The sequence below is a fragment of the Podarcis muralis genome, chromosome 1 (genome assembly GCF_964188315.1).
Source record: "Podarcis muralis chromosome 1, rPodMur119.hap1.1, whole genome shotgun sequence".
NCBI classification, from domain to species: Eukaryota; Metazoa; Chordata; class Lepidosauria; order Squamata; family Lacertidae; genus Podarcis; species Podarcis muralis.
Window position 1 is genome coordinate 25,758,066 of NC_135655.1, and position 20,814 is coordinate 25,778,879.

At 43.7% G+C, this 20,814-nt stretch overlaps 1 protein-coding gene across 6 annotated transcripts in view; it reads right to left on the reverse strand.

Annotated features, from left to right (window-relative positions):
• FLRT2 (fibronectin leucine rich transmembrane protein 2) overlaps positions 1-20,814 on the reverse strand; it is an 89,570-nt gene that overhangs the window by 66,828 nt on the left and 1,928 nt on the right. For 2 of the 6 annotated variants that reach the window (XM_028718165.2, XM_028718187.2), the window contains exon 1: positions 17,624-18,649. The exons of the other annotated variants lie outside the window; for them this stretch is intronic. The gene's annotated coding sequence lies outside the window, so the exon portion shown is untranslated. Of the gene's footprint in view, positions 1-17,623; positions 18,650-20,814 lie in introns of those variants that run through there. 6 annotated transcript variants of the gene reach the window in all.

Below are 20,814 nucleotides of genomic sequence, written 5' to 3' on the forward strand. Positions count from 1 at the left end.
CTTCTCCTCTGTTTTGCTCACCACAAGCACCCTTTAAACAAAAAAGAATAAAGAAATCCTGTTCTTCCATTAGGAAGATGAAGGTGGCAGGTATGTTCCCCTAATGCTCATAACAAGGCCTCAAGCCCATCCATGGATGAGCAACGATTTAAGCCCTGGCCTCCCCAGTAGAAGGCTATACTGTCTCCTGAGGGAACAGCCAGCAACTGCAAGTGCCCAGAAAAAGCCCACTTTTTAGTGCATCAAATGTGGTATATGGATTACGAATCATCTCTGCCTTCTCCCTATCATCGACTTCAAAAGCTGACGTGGCTCTCTGACATGGGGAACTTGTCAATCCTTACCTGGAAACTGTGCCAAATCATATGCAAAATAAGCAACACCATATATGGAATTTGGAGAGCTACTCCAGAAAACTGTTCTGTGCTTTGTTTCATTTCTTCAGGAGTTCCTTCACATTTGTGAGCAGAAGTGGATTTAGGGTAGTGTGACCTGTTTGGCCACACTGGGTGCCACACTGCAGTGAGTGGGGGAGCACAATAATGTGCAGTGCCAGAAGCAAGGGGTGCTTAAATTCAGCATGAGGGCTCCACTGAAATTTGAGAATTTGAATGTTCACCATTGTTGTGATACCTGCTTTTGATCTCTAAAATGGAAAAGGTTGCCTGAAATAGCTGGGTCAGCTTGTGTGCTTCTCCCGGCCACCCTTTCCCCAGATGAAGGAAAAATGGCACCTTGATTTATGTACAATTATTTCACCAGGAAGCACTCTAAGAAATCTCTCTCTTTCTGCTAGAGTGGCATTAGCTCCTAAGGGTGAAGAAAGAAGATTAAAAACAAATACAAAGGAAGTTGTTGCATGACAGAGCATTGCCAAGCAACAGAGGTGACCTTGAGCATTTGTGCCCCTCTCTTTTTTGTGTTGCGTGTGGAAATAAACGGATAAATATATCCATATCTGCATGCACTGATTTTTTTTAAAAAAATTCCAAATATGTTCGGAGTGTTGAGGTTGGGGAAAATGCATTACTCATCATGGCACAACCACAGACATAAACAAGTTCTAGTCTTACAATTCTTTTGTCTGAGACGGGACTTCCTAGTTCCCTTTGACATCATGTTGCATTCCAGTCAGAGAAGTGAAAGTGGCAGCTGCTCATAAGAGGCAGTGGGGAAAGGCAAGACATGAGCATAGCTGTGCTTCTGGAGCAGAGTGTCATCATTCCACTTCCCCACCTCCCTGCCACCAAGGGGGAAAAGTAGAGGCAAAAACAGGAGTTGGCACAAGTTCAAACACAGGTCTTACTGTGTTTAGGGATGGCAGGTGATGAGAGCAGTTCCTATTTTTGTGTGTAGAGAAAAAAGCTCTTTATATGACAATATCAAATACAGTGGTACCTCAGGTTAAGTACTTAATTCATTCTGGAGGTCTGTACTTAACCTGAAATTGTTCTTAACCTGAAGCACCACTTTAGCTAATGGGGCCTCCTGCTTCCGCCGCGCCACCGGAGCACGATTTCTGTTCTCATCCTGAAGCAAAGTTCTTAACCTGAAGCACTATTTCTGGGTTAGCGGAGTCTGTAACCTGAAGCGTATATAACCTGAAGCGTATGTAACCTGAGGTACCACTGTATGTATATTATGTCCATGATGCAGGAAGGAGAGCTACATCTCTGAGTGGCTTAAGAAAATCATCCTGCAATGTTAAGTTTCCCCATGTTGCAGGTTAAGAGGGGCAAAAGGCAGTTACAACTAGTCTGCAAAACATTCTTATAAGCCAGGGGGGAAGTAGGGATCCATCAATTTCTATGGGCAGATCTGTCGATTTTGGTTTCTCCCACTTGCTCGTTTTTTAACCCAATTTTAAATTCTGCTCTCTACATTTCCACACCAGTTTGTGATTTTTTATTTTTCAAAAAGTCCTCATGAAGATTCACCAGCGTTTTAGTGCAAATGTCTTCTAACACACACGCTTAGTAGGCAGTTTTTACAAAGCATGTTTTCCCTAATATTTATATGTTCCTAATGCAATCCTTTAGGTGAATTATTTTCACTAGTATATGCATTTTGTAATGCATTTTATATATGCTACTTGGTTGGAGACATGCACTGCAAAATTCAGAGAGGTGTTCCTTTCTAAGGGTGAGTGTGATTCGGTTTGCACAGTGTTTCAGAAATTGCAAATTATTAAGATTTGCCTTTGAATTTGAACTGAATCTAATTGCTCCCCCAAGCCTATATAATAGTCTCCACATATCAAACTGGAAACTGACACTGAGGTAGTCACTTACAACAACTTTCAAGTAAAGATTTTTTGAGAGCTGTCACTTTCTCACCCTTTCTCACTGAATTACAGCATCACAGATACAGCTGTTTCAAATGAATTCATTTCTCTCACAGTGAGTTTCAATCACAAAAAAATATTTGTACAATCATGTGGAACACAAGCAGTACAGCAAAATAATACTTCTCCTCCCACTGCCACAAAAATAGTGTAGTGTTGTTTAATGCTTAGCATGTTGGATTATGACTGGATAAGCACTGATTTAAATCTCCACTCAGCAACTTACTGAATGGCTTTTGACCACTGCTATTTTTGTCTAACCCAACCTTTCTCAACCTTGGGTTGCTAGATGTTGTTAGACAACAACTCCCATCATACCTGGCCAGCATGGCCAGTGGTCAGGGATGATGGGAGTTGGGTCCCCAGATGTTCTTGAACTACAAGGTTGAGAAAGCCTAGTCTAACCTACAAGATTCTTTTAAGGATCGATGGAATGAGGGGAGAACCACAACACCGCCTTGAGTGATTCACAGCAATTGCAGAAGAACATTTTCTATTATTCCCCAAGAAATCTATGTTCTACAAAGAGAAAAGGGCTGAAAAAGTTGTGTAATGCAATGGATAAAATTGATTGTTGCAGACGTTTCAGATTCATTCCCTGTCAACCTCAAGACCATCATTTCCTTGCATGCCATGTAAGAATACAATATACTGAATATCCCCCCATACCAAGGAATCAAGTAGATCATACAGAATGAGAATGCCATAAGACCAGCCGAAAGGTTAGATCTACCATGACAGCACAGATATGCTCATGAATACTAGAGAATTCTAGAGAAGTGTTTAACAGCACCATCGCCAGGATGATTAACTTCCTTTTCAAAAAATCACTTACAAAGTGAAAGCAATCATTACGCATTACAAGTTATTTCCATTATGAGTCCCCCTTGCGAAATCTCTTCCTGTCTTGGTGGAAATCTCCATTATGTCACGTAAAAGACTGCAAGGGCTGCAGACGCCCATGCTGGATACTCAGAAACTTGTACAAAATATATTCTCAGATTCTTAGAGCAAAAACACCCAGACCAAGCGATAGTCCATCCCACATGTTGCTGGACTACAATCCCCATTCATCCCTGGCCATTGGCATTGCTGGCATGGACAGATTGGAGTTGGAGTCCAACAACATAGTTGCTGGTTCCTGTATTGTAGGGGGTTGGACCAGATGACCCACAGGGTCCCTTCTAACCCTACAATTCCACGATTCTATGAACATCTGGAGAGTACCAGATTGGCTACTTCGACTTGGTAATGGTCTGCGTGAAGTTGTAGGAACTGCATCTCTTTAATAGCTACAGGATATATTTTCTCACTGTATGTACCTGTGATTAATAGGTACAGAACGAGCACCCCATATTTAGGCAGGCTTGCTTAACTGATATCAGTTTTGATATCAAAGTAGCCTGCCATACTCTGATTGACTTCAGATCTTAACATTTCTGTTGTCTGTATTAAATATCAGGACTTGGAATATTTTGGGTTGCCAGAGTAAGATGTTGTGGGACAACAAAAATGTGTAAATTTATGACTTCTACACATGAACATAATTCTTTTTATGGGCTGACAGGAAAAATGCTTTGGAAGTGAATGTTTCAAGAATTCTTTGGCAGCAGATTCCAGTGGCCCACACGAAGTATCTGGCTCATTTGTCTTAATCATTGTCATGAACACTTGGTGCACTTGTTTATGAGTGAAACTATTTCCCACTATCCAACATTGGTGTGGGATTATTACTTTTTAAATATTTTTATATATATATAAAAAGAAAAGAAAAAGATCTCTCCATATTTATTTTCAGTTCAGATTCAGACTAAGAGGTCTCACACTTTTCACCTTCTTTAAAAGAGCAGTGGACAAATTCGTGGAAGAGAGGCTATGAATGACTACTAGCCACAATGGCTGTGCTCTGTCTCCACAGCTGGACTAGATAAGTGGCCTGATCCCACAGACTTTTCTTACATTCTTACGGTAAGTTTTATAAATCAGACCCTTTTATTAACACCCTGGCTAAAAAATAAATAAATCCCAATGCCTTCAGAATTGTGCATCGGTCTGATAGGACAAAAGAAGTTAGATGTATACCTGAAGGAGCATCTCCACCCCCAGCGTTCAGCCCGGACACTGAGATCCAGCTCCGAGGGCCTTCTGGCAGTTCCCTCACTGCAAGAGGTCAAGCTACAGGGAACCAGGTAGAGAGCCTTCTTGGTAGTGGCACCCACCCTGTGGAACACCCTTCCATTGGATGTCAATGAAATAAACAACCATCTGACTTTTAGAAGACATCTGAAGGCAACCCTGTTTAAGGGAAACTTTTAAAGTTTGATATTTTATCATGTTTTTAATATTCTGTTGGGTCGTGACTGGGGAAACCCAGCCAGATGGGCAGGGTATAAATAATAAATTGCTATATATTCTTGGCCAGAGCCTCATTAACTAGTTCCCTCTCTAGATGGGGGAGTACCAGGAGTTGAGTCTTCCTACCTTCACCTCTCAGGATGCTCTAGGTTTATTTGGCCCTTGGCCACAGGTATACCTCAGTGGTAGAGCAGATACTTTGCATGCAAAGTTCCTAGTTCAATCCTTGGTATCTCCAGGTAGGGCAAGGGAGTTCCAAAACCCTAGAGAGCCAGTTCTAGTCAGTGGTCTGATGCTCTCGGTATAAGGCAGCTTCTAATGCTCCTGTGCTTTACTTCATAATAGCCAACTATGCTGAAATACACCAGGCCACCATGATGATAGATGTACATGGGATTCTGAACGAAGGGTTTTTTTTAGCAGTAGGTAACCTTGTGATGGCTCTACATCAGGGATGGCTAACTCACAGACCTCCAGAAATTGTTGAACAACAACTTCCATAATGTTGCATAAATTTATGCGGAGTTCTTTCCTTGGAAGGAATAACGTTATCATTTTTTAAAATTGCTGTATATTGAATAATGATATATGTCAATGTTCATGTAACTTTGTGAGAATTCAGAAATGTTTCCAAAGGGCTATTTATTTTCTTTCCATCTCCCCCTCCCTGTTAAAGAGGACGATGACTGTACCATTTTCAATTCCTTCTGATTTTACTTCAATCACTGAAAGTGAGGAATATGATCCCTCTGCTTTGATTTGGTTAGCGCCTTGTCCTAGTCAGCACACATCTGCCTAAACTATCTTCCTCAAGCTTGTAAAATATGATTGTTTACGAGATATTGATGGCTGGAGGGGAACACTAAAGAGCAGAGAGTCATAATTAGAATTCCAATGCATTTGATCCAATAAAGATTCCATCAATGTCACAGAGAGATGAGTGGCTGTGAATCTTGGAGTCATCATGGCCCATACAAACTGATTTATACACTTACAACGCTGGACAAATGAAGGGCAAAGAATCCATGCCAAACAATTCCAGCAAGACAACTCCTTACTTATCCTTCGGCTGGCTGCCGAAAATGCACAGACGCTCTGGACTCAGCTGTTTCACATCGTAACACTCGGCCAAATAACTGGTCCAATCCATCTACATTTAGTCAAACTATTCCCTTATCGGTAGATCCACAATTGCATCATGTAGGATGCGTGTGCATCTGCTGATAAGAAATTTCTGCAAGAAAAACAGAATCTGGGCAGATCAACAGACTTTTCTCTCTCTTTTTTCCCCTCTTCCCATCCCCCTTGCCAGGGCTGCTGGCAGCAATTCTAAACACCTCATTTATTCCGGATTTATAAAGGTCCTCTGTGCAGAGTGTAGAGCTTAGCTTTTGACATTTATATATTCCTTCTCTAGAGATGCTATTGTATACACAGAATTATTTTGGTTAGAGGGTTGCAGGGATGTGGCAATTAAAATCAACAGTGTTGTCTGAGGCTTCACGGCAAATGCTAACTGAGAAAAGTATCTGCAAATGGTGTGGGGGGATCTATCCTTGCAAGCCTGCTCCAAGGCATCTAGGGTGTTATTTTTAAGAAGAGAGATGGCCTCTGTGTCCTTTTATTGCTTAGCTATTTTCCAAGCAGTAATAGTAGACACTTTTCACCCTGAGCAAAGACTGTGATTGTGTTATACGCGACTTCTGCGAGGGGAAGTTACTGAAATTAATTTCATCAAATGGCGAAAGTAATTTCTCAAATAAAAACAGACTATTACGAGCAAAGAGATGTCTTAACAGTTTACTGGTGACCTGCAGATCAGCCTTAAGAAAGTGAAAGGAGTGAATTGAAAAGAAGAGGGCAGACTTGCACTGAGCACTCTGGCAACAGATACTGCAAGAAGTACCAGTGGGCACAGGCTGATCTGATGCAAACAATTTAGCAATTCACTGTGCATATCTATCCTGTTATATGCACTAGAAAACAATCTGTTTCAAGATACCCTTTGCAGCATTCATTGGGAGGTACTACTAAATTGGAGCACTACTAAATTGCACTACTAAATTGGAACATTAATATATTTGCTTGGCTCCTTGCAAGTGTGTGATCAAGAAAAATCATTTCATATGGCCAAACAGCAATGCTTTATATGCTTTTTTCATTCTTCATCACCCTAATCATTTAATAGAAATCAGACATTAACTCCAACGTGGATTACATCCCAGGAAAGGCATTCAGGCTGATAAGAGCTTATAAACTGGGAGGCATTAAAAGACCAAGATAAGGGGATATGTCCAATGTTTATCATAAGGTGGATACTGATCATCAGGCATTACTTTTCAAGGGAGTGAAACAAAAGTGCTACAAAGGCCAGTTCCATGTAGTCAATTTGTCAAGGATCCATGTATTCGTCACACCCTTATTGCAAACAGTGGAGTCTTGTGATTTGATAGCTTTCTTGTGATGTTAACATCTCTGCCTTTGTGCAGGGACACACAATTTGCAATTCAGTGGGATGTGTTTGTGTGTGTGTGTGTGTGTGTGTGTGTGAGAGAGAGAGAGAGAGAGAGAGAGAGAGAGAGAGAGATTGTCATGCCTCCAACAGAGTGGAAACATGTTCTGGAAAGCAGAGCTGTTCTAGGAACCCCCTCACAGTTCCACTACCGCCCTCAGTCCAAAGTCAATGTCCATCTTTGCATTATATCCCTAAAAGAGAGTAGCTAAGTTCATATGTTACAAAGAAACTCGCAAAGACAACATGGAAGTGACTCACACATCTTGCCTGTGCATCTTTAGCAGCTCAGTGCATCTCACTGCCAAAAAGATGCGTCAGTCACCGTCATAGGTATTTACACCAGAAGTGTGAAAAGAGGGTGCACATCTCTCTCTCTCTCTCTCTCTCTTGCAGTGTTCTTACTCTTTCCTTATAATGCCCAGAAAAGCTCAGATTTCATCTGCTCAGACTACAAAAAACCTTGCACTTCCAGTTCTGGAGTTTGCCGCTTCACTTCCCAAGAGCCTGCCAAACAGAGAGATGTTATTACAGAAAATTGGAAGCATTTTTGTTGTTGCTTTTTGTTTTTACATGACTGTATTCCTTTTGTTCTAGGCAGGAAAGGCCACTCCACAGACCTTTGATTATTCTGGAAAATATATGGGAAGTAGTGAAAAAACAATTGAAAAAGAATTTTAAAAAAGAGCCACCAACTTTCTCTGCTTCTAACTTTAAAAGGAAATGAGACATCAAAGTATGGCATCTCTTTCCACATAATTTTAAAATATTATTGTTTGATAAAATTGTGGACCATCAACCACATCTCCCAGTTGTTAAATGTTCTCAGTTTCCTCCTCATTCTCAGGAGCATCAAGGGAATTTGACTCAGATCATCATGGGTTTTCTTCAGATGCACCATATACACCAAGTCAAAATAGCTTGCATTTTAGATAACTTGGGACTTGGGGAAAAGGAGTTACCTTCACTGAAGCATGTGGACTGACTTGATTCCTTCAGTCTTTTGGATATATTTACTCTGCAAATATATCCTTTCTGTTTGTGTTAACTCTCATCTGAATTTCAGAGACGGATCCCTGAAAGCCTGGTAAGAAGAAGGCCCTGCCATTGGAAAAGAAGAATCCAACCTTGGTGAGTATCATTCCATTATTAAACTGCATTCCAATTAAATGTATTTTACCGTCTTGGCTGGAAGAAAAGAGCCAGCAGCCTACACTTCCCAGATGCCATTATGCAAAACAAAATGAGCTTTAGGTTGCCAGCCTCTGTTTTTTTAATTCAATGTCTTGAAATAGATTAATATCACATGCTCTACAATTACACATAATTGTATATACTGGGCTGTATCCAACTAAGTTAGTCATATCCGACTAACTTAGGCTCATTAATTTCAATGGGTCTGCTTCTATTTGGGTAGGACTTAGTTGGCAAAAATGCACCGACTGCCAATGCACATACCCAGTGACCAGGAATCCTGTAGGCACCATGACACAAACAGACACAAGTGCCCTTCCCAGTGCATGTTTCATGCACTTTGTGGTGCGGGTACTGCACCCAATTCACAGAAACTTTTTCCCTATAGTGTGTGTAGCAGAAGAGCAGCACAAATGAACGTGCCCCATTACACAGAGGATTCCTCATCAACATATCCTCCAACATTTCTCCAATGAAAATAGTGATGTCCTATTCTTTTTTTATTATTGTTGTTGTTGTTGTTATATACCTCGCCCATCTGACTGGGTTGCCCCAGTCACCCTGGGTGGCTTCCAACATATACAAAAACCTAGTAAAACATTAAACATTATTTTTAAAAAATCCCTATACAGAGGTGCCTTCAGATGTCTTCTTAAGGTTATATAGTTACTTATCTCCTTGGGTCGGGGGATCACATAACTCCGTACCCTCCAGCATTTCTCTGATGTAAACAGGGACATCCTAAGGAAAAGCAGGACATTCCAGGATGAAATCAGAAACCGGGATGACTTCTATAAATCCATGACTGTCCCTGGAAAATAGGGACACTTAGAGGGTCTGCATCAATGTTTATATGTGGGTGAACCAGGCCACTGTGCTGGGTTACTTTCTAATGCAAAACAAAAACGCAAACACTTTAGCTTTTAATTAAAGAACTGTAACTGTAGCACACTGTAAACCCCTACAATTAAGAAGATGGAATCAAGAGTTCTGCAGCATCTGTGCTATACTGAGAGAGATATCATCAACATGTGTATTATTGGTCGCTGTCCTGTTAATGGAAATGCTTTCCCATCCCATTTATGTCAAAAATACACAGTGCGTACAAACCCTTTTAATGCTACAGTTAAGGAATGGAACATTTCCTTCCCTGCAAACTGCCATTGCCCATTTGTTTCTGCTTATGAGAATGACATGCACCACCAGCTGCTGTTGGGAGTGTAACTCCTGGCAGCATTAACCCATTTCTCTCCCAATAAGGTCCTGGATTTAGTTTCCATTCTGGGCTCTGACCTTTTTCATCAGTGTATCATGTAATAGCCAGTGGACAGTTTGCAGCTACTTTGAGAGGCATGCCTAGGATCCCACTGTACAGAAATATTCGAAGGGCAAAAATCTCCAGGGACACAGGCGTGATATGTCTATTAGCAGCCACTCCTGGTGCTAGTCCTAAACTTCCCTGTCAAGAAGAAAGAACATCATCTGTGGACCTCATCTCTTCCAGCCACATTCCTTCTACAAGAGGCCACCATCTTGGATGGCTTTAAAAGGCAATTAGACAAATCTGTAGCCATGAATGGCTACTAACCATTACCTGTAGCTCTGAGCTTCTTTTTGTAAAATAAAACTGGCTAAATTGTAAAAAAAAATAATAACAAAACAAAACAAAAAAACCAAAACCAACAAAAACCCTCCTCCTGGCTATGCTCTACTTCCACTGTTGGAGACAGTTTGCTGGGAATATGTTGCTGGATAGCACAAGGGAGGACAGCACAGTTGTACTCAGGTCCTGCTGGTGGGCTTTATTTTATCTATCATCTATCTATCTATCTATCATCTATCTATCTATCTATCATCTATCTATCTATCTATCTATCATCTATCTATCTATCTATCTATCTATCTATCTATCTATCTATCTATCTATCATCTTCTATCATCTATTAAATTTGTACAGTGGTACCTCAGCGGGTGGCGCTGTGGGTAAAACCTCAGCGCCTAGGACTTGCCGATCGCATGGTCGGCGGTTCGAATCCCCGCGGCGTTTGAAAGCACCCCTGGGTGCAAGTAGATAAATAGGGACCGCTTACTAGCGGGAAGGTAAACGGTGTTTCCGTGTGTGCTGCGCTGGCTCGCCAGAGCAGCTTTGTCACGCTGCCACGTGACCCGGAAGTGTCTGTGGACAGCGCTGGCTCCCAGCCTCTAGAGTGAGATGAGCGCACAACCCTAGAGTCTGTCAAGACTGGCCCGTACGGGCAGGGGTACCTTTACCTTTTTACCTCGGGTTAAGAACTTAATTAGTTCTGGAGGTCCATTCTTAACCTGAAACTGTTCTTAACCTGAGGTACCACTTTAGCTAATGGGGCCCCCATCTGCCGCTGCACAATTTTTGTTCTCATCCTGAAGCAAAGTTCTTAACCCGAGGTACTATTTCTAGGTTAGCGGAGTCTGTAACCTGAAGCGTCTGTAACCAAGGTACCACTGTATACCGCCCTATACCACAGGTCTCAGGGCAGTTACAACATAAAATCACAATACAAAAACAACCCAATAGCCCCCTCCTCCCCAACACATTTTAAAAGGGCATTGGACGTCACTCGGCCAAAGGACTGGTTAAAGAGGAACATTTTTGCCTGGTGCCTAAAGGTGTATAATGAAGGTACCAAGCGAACAAACCTCCCGGGAAAGAACATTCCACAAAGAGGGAGCCACTGCAGAAAAGGCCCGCTCTTGTATTGCCACCCTCTGGGCCTCTCATGAAGGAGGCACACGAAGAAGGGTCTCAGAAGATGATTTCGGGGTCCAGGTAGGTTCATATGGAAAGAGGCAGTCTTATGGAGGTATTGTGGTCCTGAGCCATTTAAGGCTCTGTAAGTCAAAACCAGCACTTTGAATTGGGCCCGGAAACTTCCCACAGGCACCTGGTTGGCCACTATGGGAACAGGATACTGGACTAGGTGGGCCACTGGCCTGATCCAGCAAGCTCCTATGTTCACATTATGCTTTGCTCCAGGAGCCTTGTCTGAACTGTGGGTATCAGCCTCAAGTTCGCAGTCTGAAATGGTGACTAGTGATAATTCCTTATGAAAGGTCTACCAAAGAGGGGAGGCTCCTTACCAAAGGCAGGGTCAACCCACAGCATTTTGCTGCCCATGGTGAAAGAAAAAAACCATGCTCTCCCCATTCCATGCATTCCACGTACAGAAACCAACTGGAACGGCAGCTGATTCTGAGATCCAGGGCGCTTGAGGCAGCTGGCTAGCTTAGGAGGGCCAGGGCTTGCTGTGTGGCACACAATGGAGGCAAACGGTTAGGGAGTTTAGAACAAAGAATCAAGGGGCTCTTGCTATTTGGTCCACAACCATGGGCTTTTTGACATGGTTGCCTTACTTTAACTAATGACAAGGGCTGGCTCTGACCATGGGCACAGAGGGCAACAGAAATCGAGGGGTCTGAAATAAGTCTTTCAGGCAAGCACAAAAGGATTTAAAGAGGCCTTTGATGCAATTTGTGCAAGGCTAGAATTCTGAGCCTTCGGAAGTCAGGAGGAGTATATGGCCCAATGCAACAGGAAATGTTTTTTCTGTGCCCCACTGAAAAATGTGCTTTCATGGTTCAGCAAGACTCACACACAAGGACTTCCAAATAAACTGGGTCTTTTGTCATTAAATTTAAAGGATTGTTTCAGCTTTCAGATTCAGGAAAGAATGATAAACAAATACAAATAGTAAGCATTAAATTCCACTCCTTCCAAACTGATAAAATATAAGAGGGGAAATCAGATACAACCTATTTAAATTTGCACGGGCAGAACTTTGAAGAGATCAAAAATGAAACATCCCAACACTGAAAATCATTTTTCACAGACTCTGGTTCCACGTGAGTGAGAGCTTATTGGGATCTGACGTGTTGATTATCATGACTATTTAAAGGTTATCACCCCCAATAAGTTTGCAAATCATTTTCCTTTATGTTAATTTCTATGACTGTGGTCCTTAGCCCATAAACTGTCACAGGGAATTACTCTGTTAATTTATCAGTTGACTAGCTGCCCAGTGATTAATAATTATGAAGGACTCAAAAAGCCATGTCGGAATTTTTGTTGTGACCTTTGGGGCGTTGATCTAAGGGGAGGACTGATCCTATGAGGTGCTGAGTATCTTCCACCCCTTTCAAAGCATGATCAAAATGTGCTGATAGGGACTCAGGAATGATGCAAGTACAGCCCTTGGCCAATGGCATTTTTCTGATAACTTGCAAGACTCCATAGGATCATCCCCATCATGAAATCCCATTGGATTTGATAGTAAAGGAGATGGATTCTGCAGCCACTGAAGACATGAGCACAGCAAAAGTTTCCGAAATTCTGTTGTTCAAATGCTGCAGTCCACACATTGTGGAATAATCTCATTAAGGCTACCTATGAGTTAACAATTTGGGGGCTGACACCTAAATCTCAGTGGCTGGTTTACCTAAGTGCATGATCCATTTTTCTATAACTCTACCTTCACCCATTTATACACAGAAGAAGAAATATTCCCATTAAACCGGATCAGAAGGAGCCATTTTTTAAAAAATAAACAAGCCACATGTATCAGGCCTGTTACAAAGTAGACAAGGGACCTTTAAGAAGCAGATCAGAAAGCACAGAATGTTTTTTTAAAAAAAAAGATTAAAGATGTTTTACAGATTTCTTTATGGATCATTAAGTTTTCTGGAATCCTGAATGTAACATGACAGATTTGTTTTAAGACCTCACTAGACTGAGTTCCTATTCAATTCAAAGGGCCATGTCAGGAGAAGGAATCAAAGAGAAATAAAGGCTGCTGCTTGAGTAAATCACCAGTAAAGCACCAAAGAACAGGAAGATCGCAACAGTCTGGGCCACTGGCTGAATATAACTAAGTTCATTGTACTAGCTAAGCATTTTCATAGAGGACAAAACTGGAAGAGATTCAGAAAAGACTGGACTCTGGCTCCCACAAAAGTATTTGCCTTTGGTAAGCCGTCAGTTTTTTTATGGGTTTCTTTTTAACTGTTGTTTCTAAAAGAACTCCAAAGATGTAATAATTATTTGGGTCACGTATTTCTTTATTTGTTCTTTAAAAGCAAGCCGACAGATGCATCTATAGGTCATACACTGCTTTAGGGAATTCAGCTTGATGCCATCAGCTTGAAGCTGACAGTCTTCCTTCACATGGTTTGTGTTGGTGGCTTTTATTGAAATCGTTAAATTGGCTCGTGCTTTTATGTTGATATCTGGATTTTGTAATTGGGTGTAATTTGTGGGTTTTGGTGGTTAGCCATCTTGATTTCCTTGGAAAATTGGGCAGGTTGCAAGTTTTTTAAATAAAATAAGAATAGTCACTTTGTGAGGTTTCCTTCTTCTTTTTTCTTGAAATAGCACAATTTGCTTCCAAAAGAAAAAGAAGAAAAGTAAGGAATCATTAAGCATCTAAAGCCACCATATTACCCCAGCACTAAATGCATCAAATATCATCTGGAAAATGTCAAACCAAACTATCCCCCTCATCAAAGCAATGCTGTTGTTGGAGCCCTCGATTCGCAATTCACAATAATTAACTAAAACATGAAATATGGATCTGGATACAAGCAAGAGACAAATTGATATTTGAAAGCTGGGTTTAATAATCCCCAAAAAGGGACCATCTGTTAATAACAATCTTTTCCCTTCATCTCTGATGGGTATTCAAAATACAGACACAGATGGAATTTTATTTCCTTTTTCATTACAAAGCTAATCTTGCTACTATACTTAAATGCTCGTCACTGTACATCTTTGCTAAGTATGCATTTTTTTAGTTACAACTATGGGGTGATAAAAGTCACGCAATCAACAGAACTTCTGGAGCAAACATGAACTATCGGACATACCAAATTGCATTTTGACTCTTGATTTTGTTAAGTGAGCCGACCTATGATCACCAGCAAACTAAGAGAACACTGTCCACTGCTCTTCACATTAGTGGCAAATGGGTATGAGTTACCTTATATTCATTTGAATGTTGTTCTGCTATAGAACAACAGACATGAGAAGAGCTAGGAGTGAACACCATCTTTTAATCCAATGAGCAAATTGAATAATTTAACATATCCAAAACCCAAGCAAGTCAGATGTTGCATTCTCCCCCTTCCCCGCTGCCATAATATACTTTGCAGAAGAAAAGGAGCAAGATAGAGAGTGAGAGTGGAGAGAGACCATGCATGCATTGATTGCATACTTCTCACAGATAGAGGTCACTAATGGACTGAATTTGAATCACTGTGGCAGAAACCACAAAGTTATATGAAAGTAATCTAGTGAAAAATGAACTCACTTTTAGATTAAGAGCAGAGGGTGTAGGGGTGACTAAGAAGCTGTCCTTCTTGGAAACAAACAGTTTTCTCTTAAGAGGGGCTATTCCCTCGCCTATAAAGCACAGCAGAATAAAAGCCACAGCCCTTAATGTGCTTGATCTCCTACTTGTTTTCAAACAAGGAAGCCTACGTTTTGTGATGCCAGGGAATGGAGAGGAAAATCAAATCATCAGGGCTCTACATACTTGAGAGTTGCCTTTCTAACCACTTACAGACATGTTTGCGTTGCCGATTCTCGCCTGAAACCACAGCCCATGTAAGGCATTTTTTGAAATGGGTGGAGATGGGGTTGTTTTCAGCAGATAAGCCTAACTCTGTATTAGGCTCTCCAGCAGACCAGGATATAATCATGACTTATAGGAATGGCTCAAATTAAATCCAGAGACTGAAAATCATATGCAGATAAAAATCACATATACATATGAACAAGTCAATCCTTAGCTTAGCTTGTTTGCATTCCATCAATTTATCTTTTATCCAAGTCCTAGACTTCTGCACACCGTGTCCAACATTCTGATCAGAGGCCAGTTTGCAAACAGAACATTATCACCATGCCAAGGAGGTCCAATTTTCAGTGGGGCTTGGCTGGCATCTCATAGAATAATAGAATTGTAAAGTTGGAAGAACCAACACCCCCATCATCTAGTCCAACCATCCTCTTTTGTTTTCTTTTTAACCACTGCAATGCCACCTGCAACTAACCAAGCCTGTTTTAAAACCAAGGTAAAATCCCAGTTGTATAGGAGCAGAACATCCTCTCAAAAAGTGAGGTACTTTACCACTTATTGGGACTCATGGGAAGTTTTGGGTAAGGCGTTTGTGAGCTCAGAGCAGTGTGAAAAGTACTGAGGCTGCCTAGTGTTCCAAGTGCAATATTTTGATGGGTCAACTTAATGCAGGGGAAACTGGCAGAAGGAGAAGGGAATGGAGATTCTCTAAGTGTGATGGGTGAAAATTATCTTTGAAAGGTACTGAGTAGGTGCGGGTGGTGGTGGTTTTTGTTTGCTGAAATATAAGCATAGTGGGGTGTGTGGATTATGTGCATCTTAAAGTAATTTAGGCAAAAAGAATCAGAAGAAACAGTCCCATCATATCTAAACACAAAAGGCTAGTTGCACAAGGCTTGCAAAACATTTTCCTGCCTTTATTCTGTGTTCTGTTCAATAGATCAGATAGGTTATTGCAATTCTGAAGGAAAATGAATCACCGTTATCTCAGAAGGCCTCCTGCCCAGCTTTGCCCCTCCTGTGCTTGCAGGAGTCCCTGCCTCCTAGGATAACAAAACAAAGAAACAAAAAAGCACGCCAGTATAGTACTCTTTCTGTTAATATTAAGATGCTGCAGTCTTTGGTCAAAAAATGCCACTTTCAGTGCATTTCTGTGACACAGACCATGATGGGATGGCCTGACTGTCCTTTTGTCCCTCTTGAATCCAGAATGGATTTGCCGGTCCCACTGGAGCAGGAATTCTCTAGTACATGCTACGTAAATAAATCCATGAATGAGCTCCATGGGAGTTTTGTCTCAATGAGGACTGCAGGATTAAGCTGCCTGGAGAAGATTACTTTCCAGATCCCAATTGGCATGATTGGTTTGTAAGCACTAAGAGAAGGTAAATAAGCTTGGGCGTAAAAGGATAGGCTTTGCCTATGCTAAGCAAATGCTCTCTCCTTCTATCTCTCTCTTTTTCTCTCCTAAACCACAGATAAAAAATGAAAAATCCCACAAAGGCAAAAATCTAATCAGCACTTTCTATACACAAGTCCAGGCTTCTGTATGGATTTCTGCCTTGGACTTTATTAGCTTATTGTAAGCCTTAAAACAGATTTCCTCCATTAAAATTAATTAAAAGCTCCTGTTGACTGATTCTCCATTCCAGAGAGGAAGGTTGATGGCTTCTCCCTCAGTTTTCAGGCTGCTTCCCCCCTCCCCAACTGCTTGCTTCAACCCCCTCCTCTCTTTTCTCTCTGGCTTGTCAGTAACCCTCAGACCAGCTTCATGAAATAAGGCTGCTGTCCACTTGATGGACTTGAAATGCCATCTCTGCCTCCTCCTCCCTCCCCCCAAGCCATCAGATCCGCCTTTATGTAGCTATTGATGGGAATCTGATGAATACTGATGCAATTTACCGCTGCCTCCCCGCACCCCTCCATTTGAATTTCATAATGCTTGTCAGCACTGACTTAACCTGATCTTCTCTTTGCCAGCTTGGCTTTCATCTGCTCAACTTCTCCATTCCATAACACACACACAAAAGGAAATCTCTTCCCTTCTTTCTTCCAAAATATAAACCTCACTTGCTTCCAGAATGCCAAGTAGTAGCTCTTTGCTCGATGGTGTGAGGATACTGATGGGAGGAGGGGACAGAGGCGGGTCGTCCCTTTCAAGGCTAGGAAATGGCCAGAGGGCACATTTGGAACAGTCAAGAGTCAGGTGGGGGATGAAGGAGAAAAAGTAAAAAGCTGCCCTCTACGTTCATCTGGATTCTCATCCTCTCTCTCACACACACAGGCTGAAATACACAAGCTGCTGCACAGCGATCGCATCTTTCCCTTTCCACTTGTCACATACAGCCATTGATAAATTTCCCAGTGGGGATGCCTGCGCGTGTGTCCCTGTCAGTCGCGCACCACCCCTCTAGCCTAAGCAGGCGGCTGGCCATTTGCCCCTCATCCCGTCGACACCTGGATCCCAGGCCACGAACTTTCTGCATCTGGCACTATGGGGGCGATGATTGTAATGGCAGGGGGGCTTCCCTCCTTCTGGGAAGGGGGGAATGTTAGAATCGTTGAATCGGGGTAGGGGGGAATCCTGAGAGAGGGACGCGAGCCCGACTGTACCTGCAGGCTCCGATCCTGAAGCGTCGTCCTCGGGTGTGCATAATCCCCGGGGAGTCTCTGCCCCCCTCCAGCGAAGACCCCCAAACTTTGGCGGCCGCCGCCACAGCAGCAGCAGCAGCAGTAACGACGGTGTCCGAGGCGCTGGGAGAGCAGCAACGGTAGGATCGCCCCCTCGCCGCGGTGGGGTCGTCGTCGTTGTCCTCCGCCTCCTGCTGCTGCCCTCGCCCGCAGGTTGCGGGCGGCGCTCGCCTCCGGGGCCGCCGCCTGCTGCTGCTTCTGCTCTGCGGAGCGAGCGCGGCACTTTCTTCCGCCTTCCCCGCTTACGAGGCAGCGGCAACATCCTCCTCCTTTCGCCTCCAACGCGCAGCCCGGGGCTCCAGCATCCCCGAGAAGGCAAGCGCAAAGGCACACACCTCTTCCTCTCTCTCTCCGATCCCCACCTCTCAAGGAGAGAGAGAGAGGACACACAAGGCAGAGAGGGACGCCAAAAACTCGAAATCAACAGAGATGTCCGGGAGAGGAGCGAGCTCTAATCAGCCTGCAGAGAACAGTTGGTGGTGGTGTTTTCCCCTGGCCTGGGGTTGGGTTTTCTCTTTTCTTTCTCCCCTCGGTCCTCCGAGCTCAGGAGAGAGAGGATCCCACGAGGAGGAAGCGCAGGCTAGCAGCACCCCAGAAGCCTCCGGGCGCGCCGGGCGCATGCAGACGTGCACGCGTGAGCGCGTGTGCGCTCGAGCGCCTCTTTCCCCTCTGGGCTCGGAAAGTCCAGCCGCGCTGGCAGGTTGATCCTGGGCGTCAGGAGATCTCCGATCGGACTCTAATGGCAGCCGAGCCTTTCTGTCTCCCCCACCCCTCTCTCCCTCTCCTCTCTCTCCCTTTTGCTCGCCTGACACCCCAGGGAGATGTTTACAGTAATGAATTCGGGTTGATAGCCATCTCTCTCTCTCTCTCCTGGAGTTCCTCCCACATGGCGAGTTTAAAGAATGCTTGGAAGGCAGGGCTGCAGCCTGAAAGCTTTCCAAGAGGCAAAGTCGGGCTCGGGTTCTCTCCCCCCCCCCCTTAATTATTTAACCCACCCTTCACCATCAAGTTCTTTAGCCAAAGAGGCGCTTCTGCCTCGATTCTTATTAGGAGTCTCTAGCCCTCCTCCCCTTTTGCGCGCAGCTATCAGATAGAATACGGGAAACAGCACCAAGCGGCGTCTTAGGCGCTCAGCCTGATCTACTTCTCGGCTCGGCTCTGGACGTGCGGGCGGGCGCGCGTGTCATTAGCTGCTTTAATTGCCCCAATAGAGGCTCCCCGACAAAAACATCAGCAGGGCTTCCATGGCAGGCAGGATTTGAGTTCTGCTGGCTCTTTTTTTTTCCCCTGAGGATCCCGACCATTAAGAATAAAAAGCCACTTGGTTTTATCCTGCGCTGAGCAGGCGCCCCGCTTGCAGGGAAAGGAACTCCCTTCGCTGGGATAAAATGAATTAATTGTAGTCAATAGGAATGGGGAAGGGAGGAAAGAGGCAGAATGTTCACCATAGCGGTGTTATTTCAAATGTCTGCAGCCTACGGTGAGATCCCCACCACCACCTTTGAACTTTTACCTGGCAAAATCAAATCAATAAATACATCAGCCGATCCCCGGAGAAGGAAGAGATCTGTTTTGTGTTATCTTGACTTTTCTAAAGGACAGAAGAAATCTAGACGTCTCTGCCTCATAACTGAATAAATAACCTCCAACCCCAAATGCTACATTCGCGAGAGGGGCAGCCAGTAAACCCCTTTTATTTAAATTTTCGGCTACTGCACGGAGGGCACATTTTCACCAGACTAAAATGAAATTGATCGTTTTTATACTCTTTGAGAGCTTTGCTAGGAAACAAATGGAGCGGAGGGAGAAAAAAAGGTGGCTGTACCTGCAAGACTTTGCTGGTAAAAAATGAATATACATTATCGGGTTGCATGTCTCTGACATTAATTTTTAGCACCAGGGAGGGAGGGAACTCGGTGAAATTTGTCAATTTCAGGGATCCTACAAATTCTTCTTTTGGAGGAGGGGGAAGTTTTTTAAAAAGCGTTTGAAATCACTCCTGATTTTGCTTTTTTCCATGCTGACTTGTTTTCCCTCCTCCGAGCATCTGGACTCGAGGTTCTAGAGCTAAAGAGCCTAGTGGATTGACACTAGTGTCGCGAACTCATTCCTGGTTCATCTGCAGGGAAAGGGAGGATTTCACACCTGCCTTCTCATCATCTGATGACTGCAACGCAAAAGGGTGCCTTGAAGGTGTGAGTGGGCCACCACAGACCCAACGCCACGAGGAGAAAGCCCACATGGCCTCAAGCGCGAGGCTTTTCCACGAAGCCAGATCACACCCTCCGCAGAGAGCCATCAAGTGTACAGCAATCAAGTGTAAACTAAATAAACCCAAGTACAGACGCTGGAGTGAAGAAGGCCTGGACTCAAACTACTGAGAATTCCCTTGAGCGAAACGTCCTATTGACGCTAAGAGCCAGTTAGAGGTATTTCCGTTTTCCCCTTCTCCCTTCGATCATACGTACAAGCCACACGCTCGCTCTCCATGCCTCAGCCACCCATCCCCAGCGATGTGTTGGCGGTGCATACAGACGCATTGGGCATTTTGGACACGGCCTAAGCTACCTCCGAAGGCACATCCCCAAACGCAGGAAAAGGGGTACATATATGGCAAGGGAAGGCAGCACGCATGGCTGTTCCAAAGCAGAGGGCTCTGATATTGCCCAGGTTACACGGAGAAATGGAATCAGCTCAAGGAGGGAAGGGCTGTAGCCCAGTGACAGAGCGCCTGCTTTGCGCGCAGAAGATCGCGAGTTCAATCCCCGGCATCTCCAGGCAAGGCTGTAGGAGACCAAAACCCTGGAGAGTTGATGCCAATCATTGTAGACGCTACGGGACTAAGGCAACTTCCCATGTTCCTAATGAGACACACTGTTATCAAAGCCTGGGCACAGACCAAAAATATGTCCCTCTCTCTCACAGCCCATCTGTGAGGTTGGGGATCATGGCACGTTCATTCCTGGCATGGCTCTCGCGGGGTTCACAGCCTGCAATCTATGTACTTTTCCAAGACAGAGGAACTCCTAAACCCGCTAAAGGGGTCCAGCCCCCGCCCCCATGCCTTCGAAAAATGAAAATGCTGGTACGCAGACCCCGGAGAAGAAAGCCAG